We start from the raw sequence: 18549 nt of genomic DNA, 5'->3' as shown, positions 1-18549 counted from the left end.
GACGCTGCTTTAGAGCTGCCTGCCTTTTCCTCTTCTCTCTTATTCTTAGGAGGAGCTTCTTTCCTTACTAAACGACCCAATCTCCGTTTCCACTGTTTTGTCTTTACTATAGGGGCGGCTGATACCATAGATAGTTGGTCCTCTGGGGTGGTCAAACTGTGTGCTGTCTTATCATCAAATTGAGGAACTTCCCTATCCCCTTGAGGGTGTTGGGCAATGTTAATTGACATTTGATAGACATAAGCCAGACTCCAGCAGAGTGCAGCAAGCTGGTAGAGTTCTCTAGTATTGCCAGGGTCAGGGCATACGTCTTTCAAACATTCTACCAGTTTTCTTGGATTTTTCACTTGTTCAGGAGTGAAATTAAGAATCATCGGAGGAGAAAACCGTGACAGGTACCTGCCCAAATCCCCACACACACCTTGCTACCCACAACCACTTTGTCTCGGGACAGGTCCTTGGATAATATTCTTAATAAACTGTTTTACCTTGGGGAAGACAAACACTAGAACTAGTAATAGGAGGATAATATCTGACCAAGGATATCCAAAATACTCAAAGGCTGCTGTAATTAGCCCACAGGGAGAAAAGTAGAAGGCACCACCCCTGATATTATTCACTGATTGACTGCTAGGGGCAAAAAAGAAAGCACTGTAATTCTTAATATTTCCAAAATGATAATCTCCATGAGACCAGAAAGATAACAATGCAGGGCCTGAGTACCAGACAAAACTGAAGGCCAGCATGTTACAGCACAACATGATAAAGAAACCAAGCACAGACTTCAACACTTTCTCCGATCAGAAAGGAAAAAAGAGAACAGAGAATGGACTACATACAACATAGTCACACAGAAAAATATTAACAGAAAACCAAACATTGTGACTACCAGTCAGGACTGTGGTGGTTTTACTCAGGTGGGCAGCTGAGCTCCACCACAACCACTCTCTCACTCCCCCTCTCCTCAGAGAGGAAGGGAGAGAAAACACAACACAGAGAACTTCAGGTTTGAGAAGAGAAAGATTTAATTAAAGGGAAAGGGAATGGGGAGAAAAAGAAACAAAAGAAACAATAAGTCCACGCAGAAACACAGACAGTGGGAAGAAATAAATTATTCTCTACTTCCCATCAACAAGCAACATTCGGCCATGTCCTGGGAAGCAGGGCCTCAAAACGCGTAGTGGTTGTTCAGGAGGAACAGCTCCCTCCCCCGCAAGAGCCCCCCTTTTTATTGCTGAGTGTGACATCAGGTGTTATAGAATATCCCTTTGGTTGGTTTAGGTCAGCTGCCCTGGCAATGTCCCCTCCCCATCACTTGCCCACCCCCAGCCTGCTGGCTCTTGGGGGCTTGGAAGGAGTCCTGATGCTGTGCCAGCACTACGCAGCAATAGACACAACACTTGAGTGATATCAGTGCTGTTCCAGCTATGAGTGCAGAGCACAGCACTGTGTGGGCTGCTGCAGGGAAAAGCTGACTCCAGCTCAGACTGACCCAACACAAGTAATTATGGGGAAAAAATAATGAGAGAGAGAGAGAGAGAAGTTTCTTCTATCTGACTGATCTATCTTATTTTTTTTTCTGTTTGATTATCAAAACCAATAAACAATATTTTTTTACATAAATACACAAGTCCAGCAATGTGTGCAATAGTAAACTGATATTTGTAATCATCCTTTGAAGTTATTGGGTCTATTATGAAAGTACTTAATGTGATGTAGCAAATTGTATCATATATGTATTAAATGTTATAGTTTGTATTTCAAGCCGTTAGACCTTAGAGCTATACATAGTTGAAAATGACTGTATGTTTATGTATAGACATCCTCTCTGTTCAACATCTGAGCATTGCCATAATGTTTAATACATCACATTCCTTTTTATTTTTAGTTATATATATACATATAGATGTCCCTGAAATATATATATATTTTATATATATATAATTTCATATAATTTCATATATATATAATTCATATATATTTCAGGGACATTTAGTAACCAAGATAAGTCCTTGGAGTGGAGGCATGGGGGAAGGTCTCAGACAGAAACAGTACCAGTGCACAGATGGTTGTGTCACTTGGCCTTCAGCTTTAAACCTAATAGGCCACCTGAGGCAAGATGACACACATCCTGTCATATCCCATGGCTTAACTGCAAAAAGCATTATCACAAAGAAGCAAGGATGTTTAGCATAAGCCACTGATTATACACAGAATAGCAATTTCCACAGCCATGACCAATGCTGTTGAAAAGAGAAGTTGGGTGTGGCTACTAAGTCAGGAAGGATTGCCTTCTATTTGGTGGTCTTTTTGTAAAGGGAGTCTATGGCAATAAAATGCATGGTAAGTATATATAAATTGAATTCTTTACCAAGACTCATGTGTCAGCCACTGTAAATTTAGATTTATGTTCCTTTTAACTGACTGTTAGCATAAACAGCTCATTTCTCCAGATTCAGAAATTTTCTGGCAGCAGTATATATATACCTTACCTTTTAATTTCCCTGTCAACATGCAACTGAGAATAAAACAGTGTTATAAGATACAGAATTATTCTGATCTTTAGGATAAATAATTTTGATTACTGAAGTATGAATAACCTGAATTATTTTTGACAATCTCTAAACATTCAACATGTACATTGATTTATATTAAATATTATTGGAAATATACATAAAAAGGTCATTATTCTTAAGCATGGTCCTTCTATCCTTGATGTTTGATTTTGATTGTGATATTTGGAAATAAGAGCTAGTAGCCATTGGAAAATGTGTTCAATTCAACCAAGCTACAAACACTGTATTTGAAATATAACTCTTAGCAGATGTAACAATCTAAAACTTTTTGTTGGTATTTTTTATCAGAAATATGTATATACACTAAAATGTGCCAATGAAGACTTCTCCATTATCTTTTATACCGAGAAATGCTCACTTCACCTATCTGTACTCCAGGACTGCCAATAATGTGTTATGAATGAACTGTTAGTGGAACAGCTTTTTTCATTTAATGCTACAGAGGTGTCCTTCACTGCTGCAGATGCTGGTGTTCTTTGGAGAATACTTAGATATTTGTGAATATCTAAAGCTGCAATTCTTATATATATTTCCAGTCAAGCTCAAAACATAGTTACATAGCTTAAAACTGCAACGGAAATGTGCCCTTCTGAACTTAAAAAATTCAAATACAAATTATATGTTTTTCCAGCCTTGGATCTAGTATTTCATTGAGTAGTCATCACCTGGAAGACTTGCCATATTTTTCAGAGAAAGTCTCTGAAACTTCAGAAGGTGTTATACAAGATAATAATGATTTAATAAGACATGAATAGATCAGTAAGAATCTCAGTATAACTGTTGTCTTTAACTAAGGAATAGCTTGATGTCTAGGCTCTGTATAAAATGTATTCAGATATTGCTTTTTCTTTGATAATTTTCAGAAGCCCTATGCTAAATATTCTGTTGGAAGAGACAGTACCCAATCATAAAATATAAATCTTTCTTTGATTTGATACCCTTAGACCTAAGATTAAATCCTTAGGTATACATGATGGCTCTATTTTTAAAGGGTACTTAAATGCAAATATGACACCATATTGATATTCACAACTAAGATTTTGGTCATATCCAACAGGAGAAGAGTGTGTCTTTACTAATACTTTTTTTTTGATGTCATGACATTAGAAACATGAAAGGCATATACGTCTGGGGGAATATCTCCAGAACAATAGTGTAAGATTGCTGTAGAAACACACACACACACACACAAAAAAAAAAAAACAACAAAAACAACTCACAGCAGTTCAGATCTTCTACCTTTGTCCTTCTTGCATTCACATCATAATCTTGTATTTGCTTCAATGTAAAAAAGCTACATAAACCCTGCCACCACTCTGGTAGGATTCTAGGAAGACAGAGAGAAATAATACGTTTATTTATAAATACCTTTATTTACATAAAGCTATAGTAGAAGTAAACAGAAGAGGTCTGACTGCTGATAATATAGAAAAGTCTTTGTATTATACAACATCCTTACAAGAAAAAATGGCAAAATACTGGCCCTGCTGAAGCCACTGAAACAATGCCGTTTGGCTTTAGTGGGTCAGGACTTTTTCAGTGAATCACTTGCTGATCCACTGGTAAAAAAAGACAGCTTTGTGCTAAGGGAATAGCTGATGCCTGGCTGCGTTAGGCAAAGTATCATTGGCAGGCTGAAGGAGGTGATCCTTCTCCTCTACTCAGTGCCGGTGGGGCCAAACCTGGAGCCCAGTTATACTATGCCCAGTATATTATGGTCTCAGTATATTATGGGCCCCCCAGCACAAGAGAGATATGGACATGCTGGAGAGGATCCAGTGTACGGCCAAAAAGATGAGGAAGGGACTGGATCATCTCTCCTATGAGGAATGGCTGAGAGAGCTTGGACTCTTCTGCCTGGAGAAAAAAACGGTCAGTGGCTTAAGTGGGCTTACATGGCAAGGTTTTGGTAGCTGGGGGCTGCAGTGGTGGCTTCTGTGAGAAGAACCCAGAAGCTACCCCATGTTAGATAAGGGCCAGCTTCAGCTGGTTCCAAAAGGGATCCACTGCTGGCCAGAGCCAAGCCAATAAGAGATGTTGTTTGTACCTCTATGTGAGCAGATTTAAGTAAGGGAAAGAAAAACAACCTTTTAGCAGGTTGTCCCCCTGCAGCTTGTGGTATACCACCGCAGAGCAGATTTCCATGTTACAGCCCCTGGAGGAGACCATGGTGTAGCAGGTGGATTTGCCCTGTAGGAGTGGCTTCTGTGAGAAGAGTCCAGAAGTTGACACGTTAGATAAAGCCAGTTTCAGCCATCTGCAAAGAGACTCCTCTGCTACCCACAGGACTGCAGCCTGTGGAGAACCCCCACAGGAACAGATTCTGGGCTGAACCTGTAGTCAATGGAGAGGAGCCCACACAAGAACAGGGAATCTGGGGGGGAGCTGCTGCCCATGTGGGACCCCAGGTTGGAGCGGTTTGCTCCTGATGGATAGACCCTGTGGTATGGAGCCATGTTAGCGGTTCTTGAAGAGCTTCTGCCTGTGGGCAACCCCCGCAGGATCAATTCAGGAAGGACAGCATCCTGTGGGAGGGACCCCACATGGGGCAAGGGCAGTGACCTTCAAGGAGCGGCGGAGATAAAGCACTATATATTGACCTCAACCCCATTCCTCCGTTCCCCTTCACCACTCCGGGGGAAGAGATGGAAGAGGGTGGATGAGAGGAAAGTGTTTTTAGTTTCTTTCCTTTGCTTCTCACTTTTATAGTTTGTTAGTAATAGGCAATAAATTTTACTAATCTCCCTACACTGAGTCTGTTTTGCCCATGACGATAATTGTTGAATGATCTCCCTGTCCTTATCTCAAACCTTGAGACCTTTTCATATTTTCTGATATTTTCATCATTTTTTATCCTGAGTAAAACCATGAGGTTCTCATCAATGTATAGAAATACCTGAAAGGAGGTTGCAAAGACAACAATTAGACTTAATTTCAGTGGTGACCATTGCCAGAACAAGACGTAATGGGCACAAACTGAAACACAGAAGGCTCTGTCTGAACATCAGGAAACACTTTTTTTACTGTGAGGGTGACGGAGCTCTGGCACAGGTTGCCCAGAGGGGTTGTAAAGTCTCCCTCCTTGGTGATCATCAGAAGCTGTCTGGACGTGGTCCTGGGCAACCTGCTCTAGGTGGTCCTGCTTGAGCAGGGGGTTGGACCTCCAGAAGTCCCTCCGTGATGCATTGATTCTGTGGCTTTCCCTTCCCCAGGATATGGTGAATTAACTGAATTGGCTACAGCAGCGTTGCCAGGGCTCCTTGAACTTCCTGCACCCTCAACCCATCTACCAACCTTAGGCAGGCTTTGTAACTGCGCTTGCATCCTTCCTGAGAACTCCTCTAGTCCTTGCTGCAAAGCACAGGACAATTTGAATGACTGTCTCAGTGACATGGTAAGGAGTGACAGGAGAGGGGAATGCTCTCATATCCACTCTTAGTCAAGCATCTACCTGAAAATTGTGTGTTTTAATGTTTTGGGGTTCATCCAGATAGTGAATCCAGGCTTTTCTTACTACGACAAAATAGTTAACTACTAGAATACATAAAACAAGGAATAAGACAGGAGGGTTTCTGTTTTTCACCTCAGCTGTGATTGAAAATAAAGTGGCAGCTCTCAATACACTTTGAAGAGATCCTGAGCCTGCCAGAATACTTCCAATGGTTCTAAATCTGTGGAAGACATTTGCAGAAGAGTACCTACTTTGGGAATCCTCCTTGGGCTCATATTTATTGAAAATGAGGCACTTGTGTGGAAGACATTTAGGGAAACAGGGCATTAATTGTAGCTCATATGGAACTGAGGTTCCTTCATAAGTTAGCTGATTTTGAGATCATAACTTTAGATTCATAGTACCTACCTATGTTTAATTTATTTAGGCAGTTAAGTCCTCTTCTTTTAAAATTTGAATACATCATCACATTTTTATCATTTTAAGTGGTTAAAGCGGTTACCTTTTTTTTTTTTTTTCTTTTTCTCTTTCAATCATTCATCAGTGTCTGTCTTCAGTCTGCTGTCTTGCAGTTAACAGGATCATTTTGTGACTAAGTGTCTGTCTGAGTGAAAATTTGGAATGCAGCTCAGGTCTTTAAATGAGTGACATACTAGAATGGTACTATATTTAGGATTAATTTGGACAGGTGGCAAAGGTACATGGTTTAGACATCATCCGTTGTTGATGGTCATTTGCATTACTATAATGTTACTTTTTGTGATGCCCTAATGAAAGTCATTAAAAATTTTAAATAAAAAGAAGGTCTAACTTCCTAAACAACAGGTTTTGAATGCATAAATTTCTTGAAGGAGATCCAGATCACATTTCTCATAGGTTTCCTTGTGTCTTTGTCATGTGACTTTACATAGGTCTGCTTCTAATGACATTTAGAATAATTGGTGACTCTCCAGTTGCCAGAATAAAAGTATACATTTAAAAGTCCACCTTCCAAAACAGATATTTGGTCAAATTTCTTCTCTTTTCCCAAAGCAACTTGTCCTTCATTATCTCTTCACTGGCAAAAAAAAAAAAAAAAAAAAGAAAAAGAAAAAAAAGAAAAAAAAAGTGCATGATTTCCAGGGCTGCTATGCTCTGATTCTGTCTCCATATAAAAGACACTTTAGAGAATGGACACAAGATCTGAGTTCTCTTCCATATACACAACTGACATAGCAGAGGAAATACAAATGTTGAAGCAAGGGTGACCCCAGACAAAGAACTTCACTGATATTTATTAACTGTACCTTTTCCCATCACTGAATGAAAATATCCATTGCAGAACAGTTCACCCAAATTTCTGTCCCTCCACTGCCTGCCCACTCTGGAACAGCTGCAGGGGTAGGATGAGCATGGTCTAGCAGCAAACTCTCTCACCCTCCAAAGTACTTGACAACTCAGTAACTTGTGGCCAGGTGTTTCCAGAAGGGTTTATAACTGATTTATTGGGAAGAATATGTAACTTCTCTGCAAATCAGAATCTAGAGGTGAAAAACAGGATTGCAACAACTCTGTCCTACATTATCTACCCAGCAGTCCCTGGAAGCGGAGTTGGGGCCATGCTTAGTGCTAACTTTGCTACAGGTCTACAGGGACTGAAAATACCTATGATGTCTTCCTATACAAAAAGTGTGAGAAGCCTTCTACTGCCTTCATTTACTATACTCATAGTTTACCATAAATCAGTTTTGGGTTGAATATTTACTGATATTTACTAACTGAGGACAAAATTTAACCAAAGAAAAAGACAAAACAAAAAATGGCTACAGCTTGTTGGTCAATAAATAAATAAATAAAAAGGATCTTTTCCTTTTGAAGAGAAAAGTGTTATACCATTGTCAGTAGAATATACCCAATAATCCAACTGTCTCTTGTGTCCGTTCATTGTCCCTTTAAGTTCCCTTCCTACTTACAGAGGACGTAAGTTCAAATGCACACTTCACACTCTGTAATGAAAACCACTTAAAAGAGGAAAAAGTGATAAACAGGAGTGAAATTAGGAAAAAGAAGACTCCTTTCTAACTTCAGTAATGAAGCCAAACAAAGGAACTCTTCCCCAGCACCTTCATGTGGAGTACAATTCTCAAATGCTTTCCATCCACATTCCAACCACTCTGGTTGCCTTTTCTAATGTATTCTTTTTTTCATGATGAAGGAAGCGAAAGCACGAGTACCATGAGATTTACCAGTGATTTCTGTCTAACCTGGTAGTCCCATGTAAAGTCTAAGCTAACAAGCTTTGGTGTTTTCTCTGTTTACTGTGCACTGAGCTTCAGAAACAAGACATCACTGCAGAGGGTTATGCCTAGAGCACAACCTTTTTTGTGTTCACATAAAGCCATAACTCACGCTGAGGCTGAAATTTAATGACATTGTGTTCCCTACTGTGCTTTGTACAAAGGTTTGCAGAAAGAAGGCTTTAGTACCCATAAAATGTAATATATTTAACATACTAATAACTTAATCAAATTATTTAATAACAGCAAAAAGAAATGAAAAGACACAATTTCAGTGACCTTTTTGGATTAGAGACCTGAAATTTGCTAGCTAATTTATTACTTTTAAATGATTCAATTTATATTACAGTATTATCTAAATGCCCTAAGTCAAAAGAAGACCATGAAATACAATTGTATGTTATAGTCACAGCCCCAGCCCCAAAGGGCTTACAGTGCAAAAAGACCACAGAACCACACAACCACAGAATCATTAAGGTTGGAAGAGACCTCCAGGATCATCTGGTCCAACTATCCCTACTACCAATGTCACCCACTAAACCATGTCCCTAAGCACCACGTCTAGCCTTTTCTTAAACACCCCCAGGGACAGTGACTCCACCACTTCCCTGGGCAACCCATTCCAATGCCTGACTGCTCTTTCTGAGAAGAAATGTCTCCTCATTTCCAACCTAAATGTCCCCTGGTGCAACTTTAAGCATTTCCATCTAGTCCTATTTACACTATCTTCCCCTTTTCTGTCCTATAAGGATATTGAGTCTTGCACAAGCAGCGCTATTGCCAAGTACTCCATTAAATGCACATCCTACTGCATCTTAAAACAGCTCTATGGAAACAAACCAATCCATGCTCCTTGCTTCTTACACCAACTGGACTTTGCAATTTCCCCCTGCAGAAGCTTCCCTAAGGTAACTCTCAGAGAAACCATAGAACTACAGACAGCCTGCGGCCCCCTCCACCATGGCCTAGCCTCTTCCTAATGCCTCCATCCCCCTTGGAGCCCTGCTCTGCTGAGCACAACCCCCCCCTGTCCAGGCCAGGGCTGCTCTGCTGCCAAGGGCAGAGGCTGAAACGCAAAGGGCATCCTCCTGCCCTGCCTTGGTGTCCAGCCAGGGGGGACACCACACAAAACTGCAAGGCCACTTGTGTAGTTCCTCACAGAAGAGAAGCCTCTGGTTGCACAGATTGAGCCCCATCAAGCAGCTGCCAGAACAGCAAAAATAATGCACCAGTGATGCAGAGCACGAGGCTCACACCATGCTGCTCAGTTACAGGTGCCCCATGACAGAGGGGAAGCAGAAACACAACACAAAGTGTCAAAGAAGGTACATGCAAAAATTCACAGCCTAACTGTGATCACCTGATATTAAAAGTCAGTGATGGGTATCCCATCTACTTCTACTTGTCACCTTAAAGATTAAAAAAAAAAAATCATTTGAAAAATCTTTTTCCCTGCTCACCATTTTGTCCCCAGTGTTGAAAAAAACAGTGTAACCCTTGTCTTTTCAACAAGGAGAAAACAATCCTTTTGATCCAGAGTCCTACACCTAGCTTTGGCTTTTGGAAAAAATAAAAATAAATAAATAAATAAATTGGTAAAAGTTATGGTCAACTTTGCTGGTAGCTGTGAGAAACCCAGAAAGCTCAGAACAATAACAACAGTATCTTTAACTTCAGAACAATGTAAGTATGTTTAACACATTTTTCTCACTCTCAAAAGTGCAGTAAAATGAAGACAACAACATAAGTTTAGTGTACTGAACGTCTGTTTTGCACAGACCTAACACTTTTAGTTATGTAGCAGACTTTGCCCATACTCTTCTTATGGGCTCAGCTAGATCTTATGGCTATGTACACCAAAGAGAGCAGGAGTACTTTGAGCTCACAGGTTTGAGTGCATGTCCCAGCCCTCTGCTGAACCCCCAGTGGTACCACTGGGGGGTGTGTATCTGTTTTCTAGGAAAAAGAGACTTAGGCACCAGGTTAGCTTGCCCTCACAGCTGCCTGTGAGATTATAAAAGTGTACTGACATGTATGTAGTCAGAAGACAAATTCCACAGAGTACGCATTTAAATCAATAACAAAATCTTTCTTGCAGAACTGTAAGTAATTGATAATATGATTTATGCAAATGATTTTGGCTGAGATTTCTTGTGCCCTTTGAAGTGAACAGGAAGCTTCCTGAAATTTTTGGTCCAAAAGACAATTATCTTTTTAAGCCTGATTTTTTTTTTCTTTCAAAGCAAACTGTTTAAAACTTATTGCTCTTTTTTATCAATCTTACTTTTTGAGAAATAATGACTCATTGCTGCAACGTTTCTTGAAGATGCTCAGATATGCTGTGCTATATTTAACTGATCATTCATATTTCACAGGATTATTTTTTTCTTTGCAGAATCATTCTTGATCAAGTGTCTCTTGAACTACTTATAATTAAGTTTAAAAGACACAAGCCTTATAAACAGAGATTTGTCAAAATAAGTTATGTGAATTGAGGCTGCTGCCTCTGAGCAAGTAACAGAAGAAACTTGGATGACTGCTGTGTTAACATTTAGGAGTGTACACTGGAAATCAATCTTTGCTGGTCCTGGTGCTTTAACAATGCAAAGGGAAGAATATTTACTTAATATTCTGTTTCATTGCCTTTAAAAGAAGGTTAGTAAGTAGCCACTTAAGCCATATATTGTGTATAATCTAAAAAAATAACAGTGACAATGCTAAATCAAGAAGCTAATTACAGCAATTGTTCACTAGTACAACAATTTGAGATCAAGCCTACTGGCTTAAATATGCAGTTTCTGGGTGCCATTTGCCACAAGTGTTTTGGCTGAGAGTGTTTTTTCATTGATAGGGAGGCAAAACAATGTTGGCTCTATTATATTCTTATGCTGTAGCTAACTGGATAAAAGAAGAAAGTTTCATGGTCTGCAAGCAAAATCTGCCTTCAGGATTCTGAACTAAGGTTAGTATGGCAAGGCAGAAGTCCTAGTGGCACAAGAAAGGGCATTCATACTATTCAAAGATTAAATCTATCTCCTTAGGTTCAGTTTCTAACATCAGAGAAAGGAGACAGCTTCCTTAAAGGGGTGATGCAGAGCATCTACTCTAGAAAAGTACTCCGAAATGCTCTGTGAGGACACATCTTTCAAGAGTAACTCTGTAGAAAGTCTTGCAAAAGTCATCTGAGTTATACAACAGAAAAATCAACATGCCTCCTTCAGTGTGTCTGCTTTGTAAATAATGGTGAATTATTGCACTAATTCTGTTTAGTATGAGTAACTAGGGAAAAAATCAACTGCATGTAAGAGGGTTCTTGATAATACTTCACTATTTGAGTGTAAAATCTTTGGTGATAGAAGGAAAACTGCCACCAAAACTTCAGTCCTAGATATGGGGAGAGGAAACTTCAGGCAGTGTGTAAGTTCTCCTGGGAAATTGCTTTTGAAGACATTGGGGCCATCAGCGCTGGTCAGTTTTTCAGTCTCATCTCTAAGAGCACAAGTACAGGCAATTCCAAAATGTTGGAAGTGGAACCAGCAGGAAAGAAGGTCAGCTTAGCTGAGCAGAGCTCTTTTTGTAGAGCTTACATGGAAAAAGAAAGTATATGGCTATTGGAAGAGAGGTTGGGTGACATGGGAAGACTACCGAGAAATTGTTCACCTTTGTAGGAAGAAAAGCCAAAGCTCAATTAGTTTTGAAGCTGGTCAGTACTGTGGGGAAACAAGTTTTATTTATTTATTTTTTTAATATGTTAACACCAAAAGGAGAACCAGAGATAATATTGGTCCATTATTTGGTAAGGATGGTCACCTCACAAATAGGGATGTAGACAAAGTAGAGACATTTAATGCCTACTTTGCGTCCATCTTCAACACAGATGATGGGCTCTGATGATGGTTCCCAACACTCTGGGAAACCCAGAGCCCTGAGTTGGAGGAAAATGACTGTGGTAACAATAAAGTCAACCCCAAAATTGTTCAGGATTTGGCGCTCCAGCAAGACGCGTATGTCTATGGGGCCCTATGGGATTCATCCCAGGGTGTACAGAGAGCTGGTTGAGCTCTTTCAACTATTTTTCAGCTGTCTTGAGAATCTGTAGAGGTCCCAGTTGACTGCAAGCTGGCAAACATCATTCATGTTTTCAAGAACAGTAAGAAAGATGACCCTGGCAATTACACACCTGTCAGTCTCACTTCAGTGCCTGGTAAAATTATCGAGAAGATTATTCTGGGAGTTACTGAAAAACACCTGAAGGGCAATGCGGTCATTGGTCATATCTAACATGGGTTCATGAAGGGAAGGTCCTGCTTAACAAACCTTTTATGACAAGGTCACCCATCTAGTTGACCAAGACAAGGCAGCTGATGTAATCTTTCTGGATTTAAGTAAAGGTTTCAATATGGTTTCTCATGGTATCCTTCTGTCCAGCACAGAGCTAGATAATTATAGCTCTGCAAGAGGTCTTGCAGAGAGATGTTAACAAATTATAGAGCTGGGCAATCACCGACAATATGAAGTTAAACAAGAGCAAGTACTGCATTCTGTAACTGGGACATGGCAACCCCAGCTATATGTACAGACTGGGGGACAAGAGGCTGTAAAGCAGTTCCTCAGAAAGGGTTCTAGGGGCTATGGTCTGCAGCAAGTTGAATGCAAGTCAACAATGTTCCCTGGCAACCAGGAGGGCAACCATATCCTGAGGTACATCAAGCATGGCATTGCTAGCTGGTTGAAGGAATTGATTGTCTCCCTCTTTGCCCTGATGCATCCTCAGATCAAATGCTGTTTGTAGTTTTGGGCACCACAGTATAAGAAAGGCATAGAAATATTAAGAGAATTTCCAAATGAGGACTACAAAGATGATGAAGGGTCTAAAGGGCAAAACATATGAGAAGTATTTGATGTCAGTTGGTCTGTTCAGCCAAGAGAAAAAGAAACTGAGGGGAGACCTCATGGTGGCCTTCAGCTTCCTAAAGCACTGAGCTCTGCTTGCTGGTGACCAGAAATTTGACTCAAAGGAATAACTTGAAGATGTGACAGAGGAGGTTCAGGCAGGATATTAGGCAATGTTTTTAACTGAGAAGGTGGTTGGACGCTGGAACAGGGTTCCCAGGGTAGAGGTCACATCACTGAGCTGGAGTTTGAGAAACATTTGGACAATGCTCTCAGACATGTGGTCTGATTTTGGGGTGGTCCTGTGAGGAGCCAGGAGTTGGACTCGATGATCCCTTCCAACTCGGATTATTCTATGGTTCTATGATTCATGATTCTATTTATTTGTCCCATGACTCAATTGTTTTAGAGAGAAAAAAAAATGAAAAGGAAGGAAGGAAGGAAGGAAGGAAGGAAGGAAGGAAGGAAGGAAGGAAGGAAGGAAGGAAGGAAGGAAGGAAGGAAGGAAGGAAGGAAGGAAGGAAGGAAGGAATTGTAGGGGTTGGAAGGGACCTCAAGAGATCATTGCGTCCAACACCCCTGCCAAAGCAGGTTCCCTAGAGCAGGTTGCACAAGTAGGCGTCCAGACAGGCCTTGAATATCTCAAGAGAAGGAGACTCCACAACCTCCCTAGGCAGCCTGTTCCAATGCTCTGTCACCCTCACTGTGAAGAAGTTCTTTCGCATGTTGGTGCAGAACATCCTGTGCTCCACTTTGTGGCCATAGCCTCTTGTCTTGCCCCCGCAAACCACTGAAAAGAGGTTGGCCTCTGTCTCCCACATTTCAGGTATTTGTAAACATTGATGAGATCCCCTGTCAGTCTTCTCTTCTCCAGGCTGAACAGACCCAGGTGTCTCAGCCTTTCCTCATAGGGAAGACGTTCCAGGCCCTCTATCATCTTTGTTGCTCTCTGCTGGACTCTTTCCAGGAGATCCCTGTCTTTTTTTTTTTTTGTACCAGGGAGCCCAGAACTAGACACAGTACTCCAGGTGAGGCCTGACCAGGGCAGAGTAGAGGGGGAGGATCACCTCCCTTGACCTGCTGGTCACACTCCTTTTAATGCACACAAAGATCCCATTGGCCTTCTTGGCCATGAGGGCACACTGCTGGCTCATGGTCAACCTGTCGTCCACCAGGTCCTTCTCTGCAGAGCTCCTCTCTGGCAGGTCATCCCCAAGCCTGATATGTGCAGTTGTTCCTTCCCAGGTGCAGGACTCTACACTTGCTCTTGTAAGGAAGGAAGGAAGCAAGGAAGGAAGCTGTTTTTAGTTGACACATGGAAAGCAGAGATGAAGTGTGGGCTCCCTCTGGGCACCCCTGATATTCCACAGACGAGACATGTATTTATGTCTATTTACAACAGTAAGTATTTATGAATGGCAGCAGAAACAAAATGCCAGATAAAATTATTTCAACCTTCACCATATCTGCTGAACATCTAGCTTCACCTTGCATTGTAACATTTCAGTGAATAACATTCTCTAGCGCTTACACTAATATACTTTTTTCTTTTCAATAGTAATTTTAATTAATTCATCCTTTCTGACATTTGCATTTGTCTTTAAATGCCACTAGATAACAGGGTTTTAATCATTCCAAATAGCTTTTTAATTATAGACCTAATTACTTTTGCAGAAGGTTAAGCTGCACAAACAGGAATAAAACTGTTTGCTTGTGCTCTGTGTTAAGAATGATGTAGTGTTTTCTCATTAGGTATTCTGTAAACTTGCTCGGTCAGTTTTATGTGACATTTGGAAAGAAAAGCTCCACACTGTATATCAGAAGACTAGAATTAGATTCTAGGACAGCTTAACACCCAGCTGTGTGGAATACTCATTGATCTTTGAATTAATTATTAAATCAAAGCCAGGGGTCTTTTTTCCTTGCAGTGGTCATTTGAGGCTGACATAGTTGTAAACATAAAGGTGGAGGAAATAATCTTCCTGCCAGATAAATATTTTCTTCTTTGTAAACAGTTCTTTTTATTATTATTTTGTTTGTTTGTTTTATTTTGTTTTGTTTCCCATGAAAATTTTCCACCGCTAATGATACTCTTCTGGGACAATGTGAAATGTTAGTGGAGAGGTATTACCCCTCTGCAGGATGGTAGCCAGTTTACATAAATAAAAACAAAAGTTAATTTACACATCACTCTCTTCTCATGTATTCTACTTGTAGGATACTTCATACTTTGTGTCTTAGAAGGTCAGAATAAGACCTGCACGGACAGGAGCTCTTTCATTCCTGTTGAAAATCATGCCAGGTACATTAATATTTTATGGTGTTACTATTTTACTAGAACAGCTGTCTAATGGCAGGCATAGCTTAATTCGTACATTAGCTGTTGCATACAGTGTTTTTTTAAAAAATCACAAAGCTAAATTTAGCTCAGAAGATTGAAACTTACATATTTCACTGCTCCTATAGTCCACATAGGCTAATTAGAATTGAGGAACCAAAATGTATTCTTCTCCTATGGGCTTGACTCTTATTTGGTAGTCTATATCTCACTCAGATTAAATAATCTCAAAATGTCAGCATTTTGTCTTTCAGAGTTTATTCCATCCTAGTGTCCACTAGTGAATTAATCATATTAATATGTGTATGCTATATCTAATTTCCTTCATTTTATGAAAGCGTTTTGCTCTAACATATAGAAATGAACACATTAACATGAAATGTAGCCATCAGTATTGTGACTGTTAATTTCTGCTCTGGAAAAGATAATCACAAGCAAAAGACAGACATAAATATTGTTTTTTAAACTTAATAGTCATGCAGTAATAGCAAGACATACAATGGTGTCATACTGGTAGAGGAGGCAAAAAAAATCTTACTTTTTATAATTTCTTATAATTTCTAATTCTTAGCTGTCAGGTTATTTTGTTATTTTAAGTAACAAAAAACAACAAACAAACAACAACAACAACAAATCACAGATATACCAAAAAGAGTCTTGATTTTTCCACAGAACAAATAAAAATGAATATGTCATCTTTTTCATAAATATGTATATTCCATATTGATTACATTAATTTTGCATCCTAATCTCTAAAATACTCTTCCAAACAATGAAGTAAGCACTCATTACTTACATTTGAATTAGGTGAAAGGTAAAGTTCAAGACATAGTTCAAGACACAGTCAAAGCTTCATATGGTGTTTGTCTGACATAATTATTCTTATTTTATCTAACAGGATACATTCAATCTGTTGGTTTTATTATTGTTTGAGATTTATATTAAAAGAGTGATAAAAAGAAAAGCCTGCTATGATTTGGATCAAATTTTGCTAAACTCTTTAAAGGCATAACAGGATCAAAATCTTTGATAAAAATCCAGCTGAAATTTTCTCATTCAGGCTGAACAATCCCAACTCTTTTAGCCTCTTTTCGTGTTAGATGATCCCATTTTTTTTAATTATCTTTGTGACCTTTCACTGGACTCTATCCAGTCCACAATCTCTTGTGTACAGAACTAGATCCAGTGTTCCACATGGTGTTTCACTGTTGCTGAGTAGGAAGGAAGAATCACTTCCTTTGACCTGTTTTCAGTGCTCTTCCTCTTACAACCTAGCAGCTTAGGATGATGTTCACATTCTTTGTGGCAAAAGCACATTTTGGTGCCTCATATTCAACTTGTTGCTTACCTGTCAAGGTCACTTTGAATAGCAACTAAGCCATCTGGTGTATCAACCGCTCCTCTCAGTTTTGTATTATCTGCAAACTTGCTGAGGGTGCACTCTGTACATTCAGTACATTAATGAAGATGCTAAACAGTTTTGGACCTCTCATTGACCCTAGGGCACATCATTACTGAATGGTCTCCATCTGGAGTCTGATCACAGCCTTTTAAGCCCAGACATTCAGCTAGTATTTACTCCATCTCATTGTCCACTTCTCTAACCCTTACTTCATCATTTTGTCTGTGTTACTGGAGATGGTGTCAAAAGCCTTACTGAAATTGAGATAAACAACATTCACTTCTATTTCCTCAGCCACTAAGCCAGTCATCTCATCATGCAAGGTTATTAGGGGGTTAAGCATGATTTCTCCTTCATAAATCCATGCTGACTGCTCCCAATCTAGAGCGTGGCTGAAGTGATTCTTGAATATTAATCAGCTTTCTTGGACTCCTCTCCAGGGCTCTTTCCTGTAGGGTTGCTCAGGACAGATCCTTGAACAGCTCAAAGACATCTCTCCTGAAGCCCAGAGTTATCCTGCTTTTTGCCCTGTCCCCTCTTCTTGTGATCCTGAATTCCACCATCTCAGCATCACTGTCAGTGAAGGCTGACCCCAGCTTTCACATACTTGACCATGCTTAGAATCATAGAATCATAGAATATCCTGAGTTGGAAGGGACCCTTAAGGATCATCAAGTCCAACTCTTGACACCGCACAGGTCTACCCAAAAGTTCAGACCATGTGACTAAGTGCACAGTCCAATCTCTTCTTAAATTCAGACAGGCTCAGTGCAGTGACCACTTCCCTGGGGAGCCTGTTCCAGTGTGCAACCACCCTCTCTGTGAAGAACCCCCTCCTGATGTCAAGCCTAAATTTCCCCTGCCTCAGCTTAACCCCGTTCCCGCGGGTCCTGTCACTGGTGTTAACGGAGAAAAGGTCTGCTGCCTCTCGACACCCCCTTACGAGGAAGTTGTAGACTGGACTTGACCATTGTTTGCAAATATAAGGACATAACTATTTCCTTACTATGTTCTCAGTATGTCAACTGAGTATTCATCTGGTGAATTCTAAGGTTATCTCAAAGGCAAGGTATTCTACTCAGTCCCCCATCTTCCAGTTGATCAATAATATCTTGCAAAGGCAGAATAGTGATTATGGTGGTAACCTGACAACATACTACTATGATAGAAACAGTGGATTGTGCTGGATTTTTAGGATTGTGGTGGTTTGGAGTTTTTTTCTTTTTTTTTTTTTTTTTCTTTTTTTTTTTTTTTTTTTCTTTCTTTCTTTCTCCCCTGGAATCAACTTTTGTCAAAGCCAAGAATCTGTACCTGTGAGAAACATGAGGTCAAAGAATTCTTCTTAAGTGGCTGGTGAACTGGGCTCGTTTGTGCCTATCAAATCTACTGCTTTCTACATTTCAGAAGTTAATCTTTATGACTAACTGTCATAGGTTCTGAATTCATAAAAGGAGTCACTTGCCTGAGTGTAGAAATATGAACATAATTGCTTATGATTAAATACTGAATTCCTTAGATGGCTTTGGTGTACTGAAGGAAATAGTTCTAAAGTAACTTTATAGTGGAAGAAGAAAGTGCCTTGAGTCATAATGGCATTGTGCCTACAATAGTAC

This window comes from Anas platyrhynchos, chromosome 2 (genome assembly GCF_047663525.1).
Source record: "Anas platyrhynchos isolate ZD024472 breed Pekin duck chromosome 2, IASCAAS_PekinDuck_T2T, whole genome shotgun sequence".
In the NCBI taxonomy this organism is placed as follows: Eukaryota; Metazoa; Chordata; class Aves; order Anseriformes; family Anatidae; genus Anas; species Anas platyrhynchos.
The sequence above is the reverse complement of the archived record's forward strand: the minus strand, read 5'-3'. Positions refer to the sequence as shown.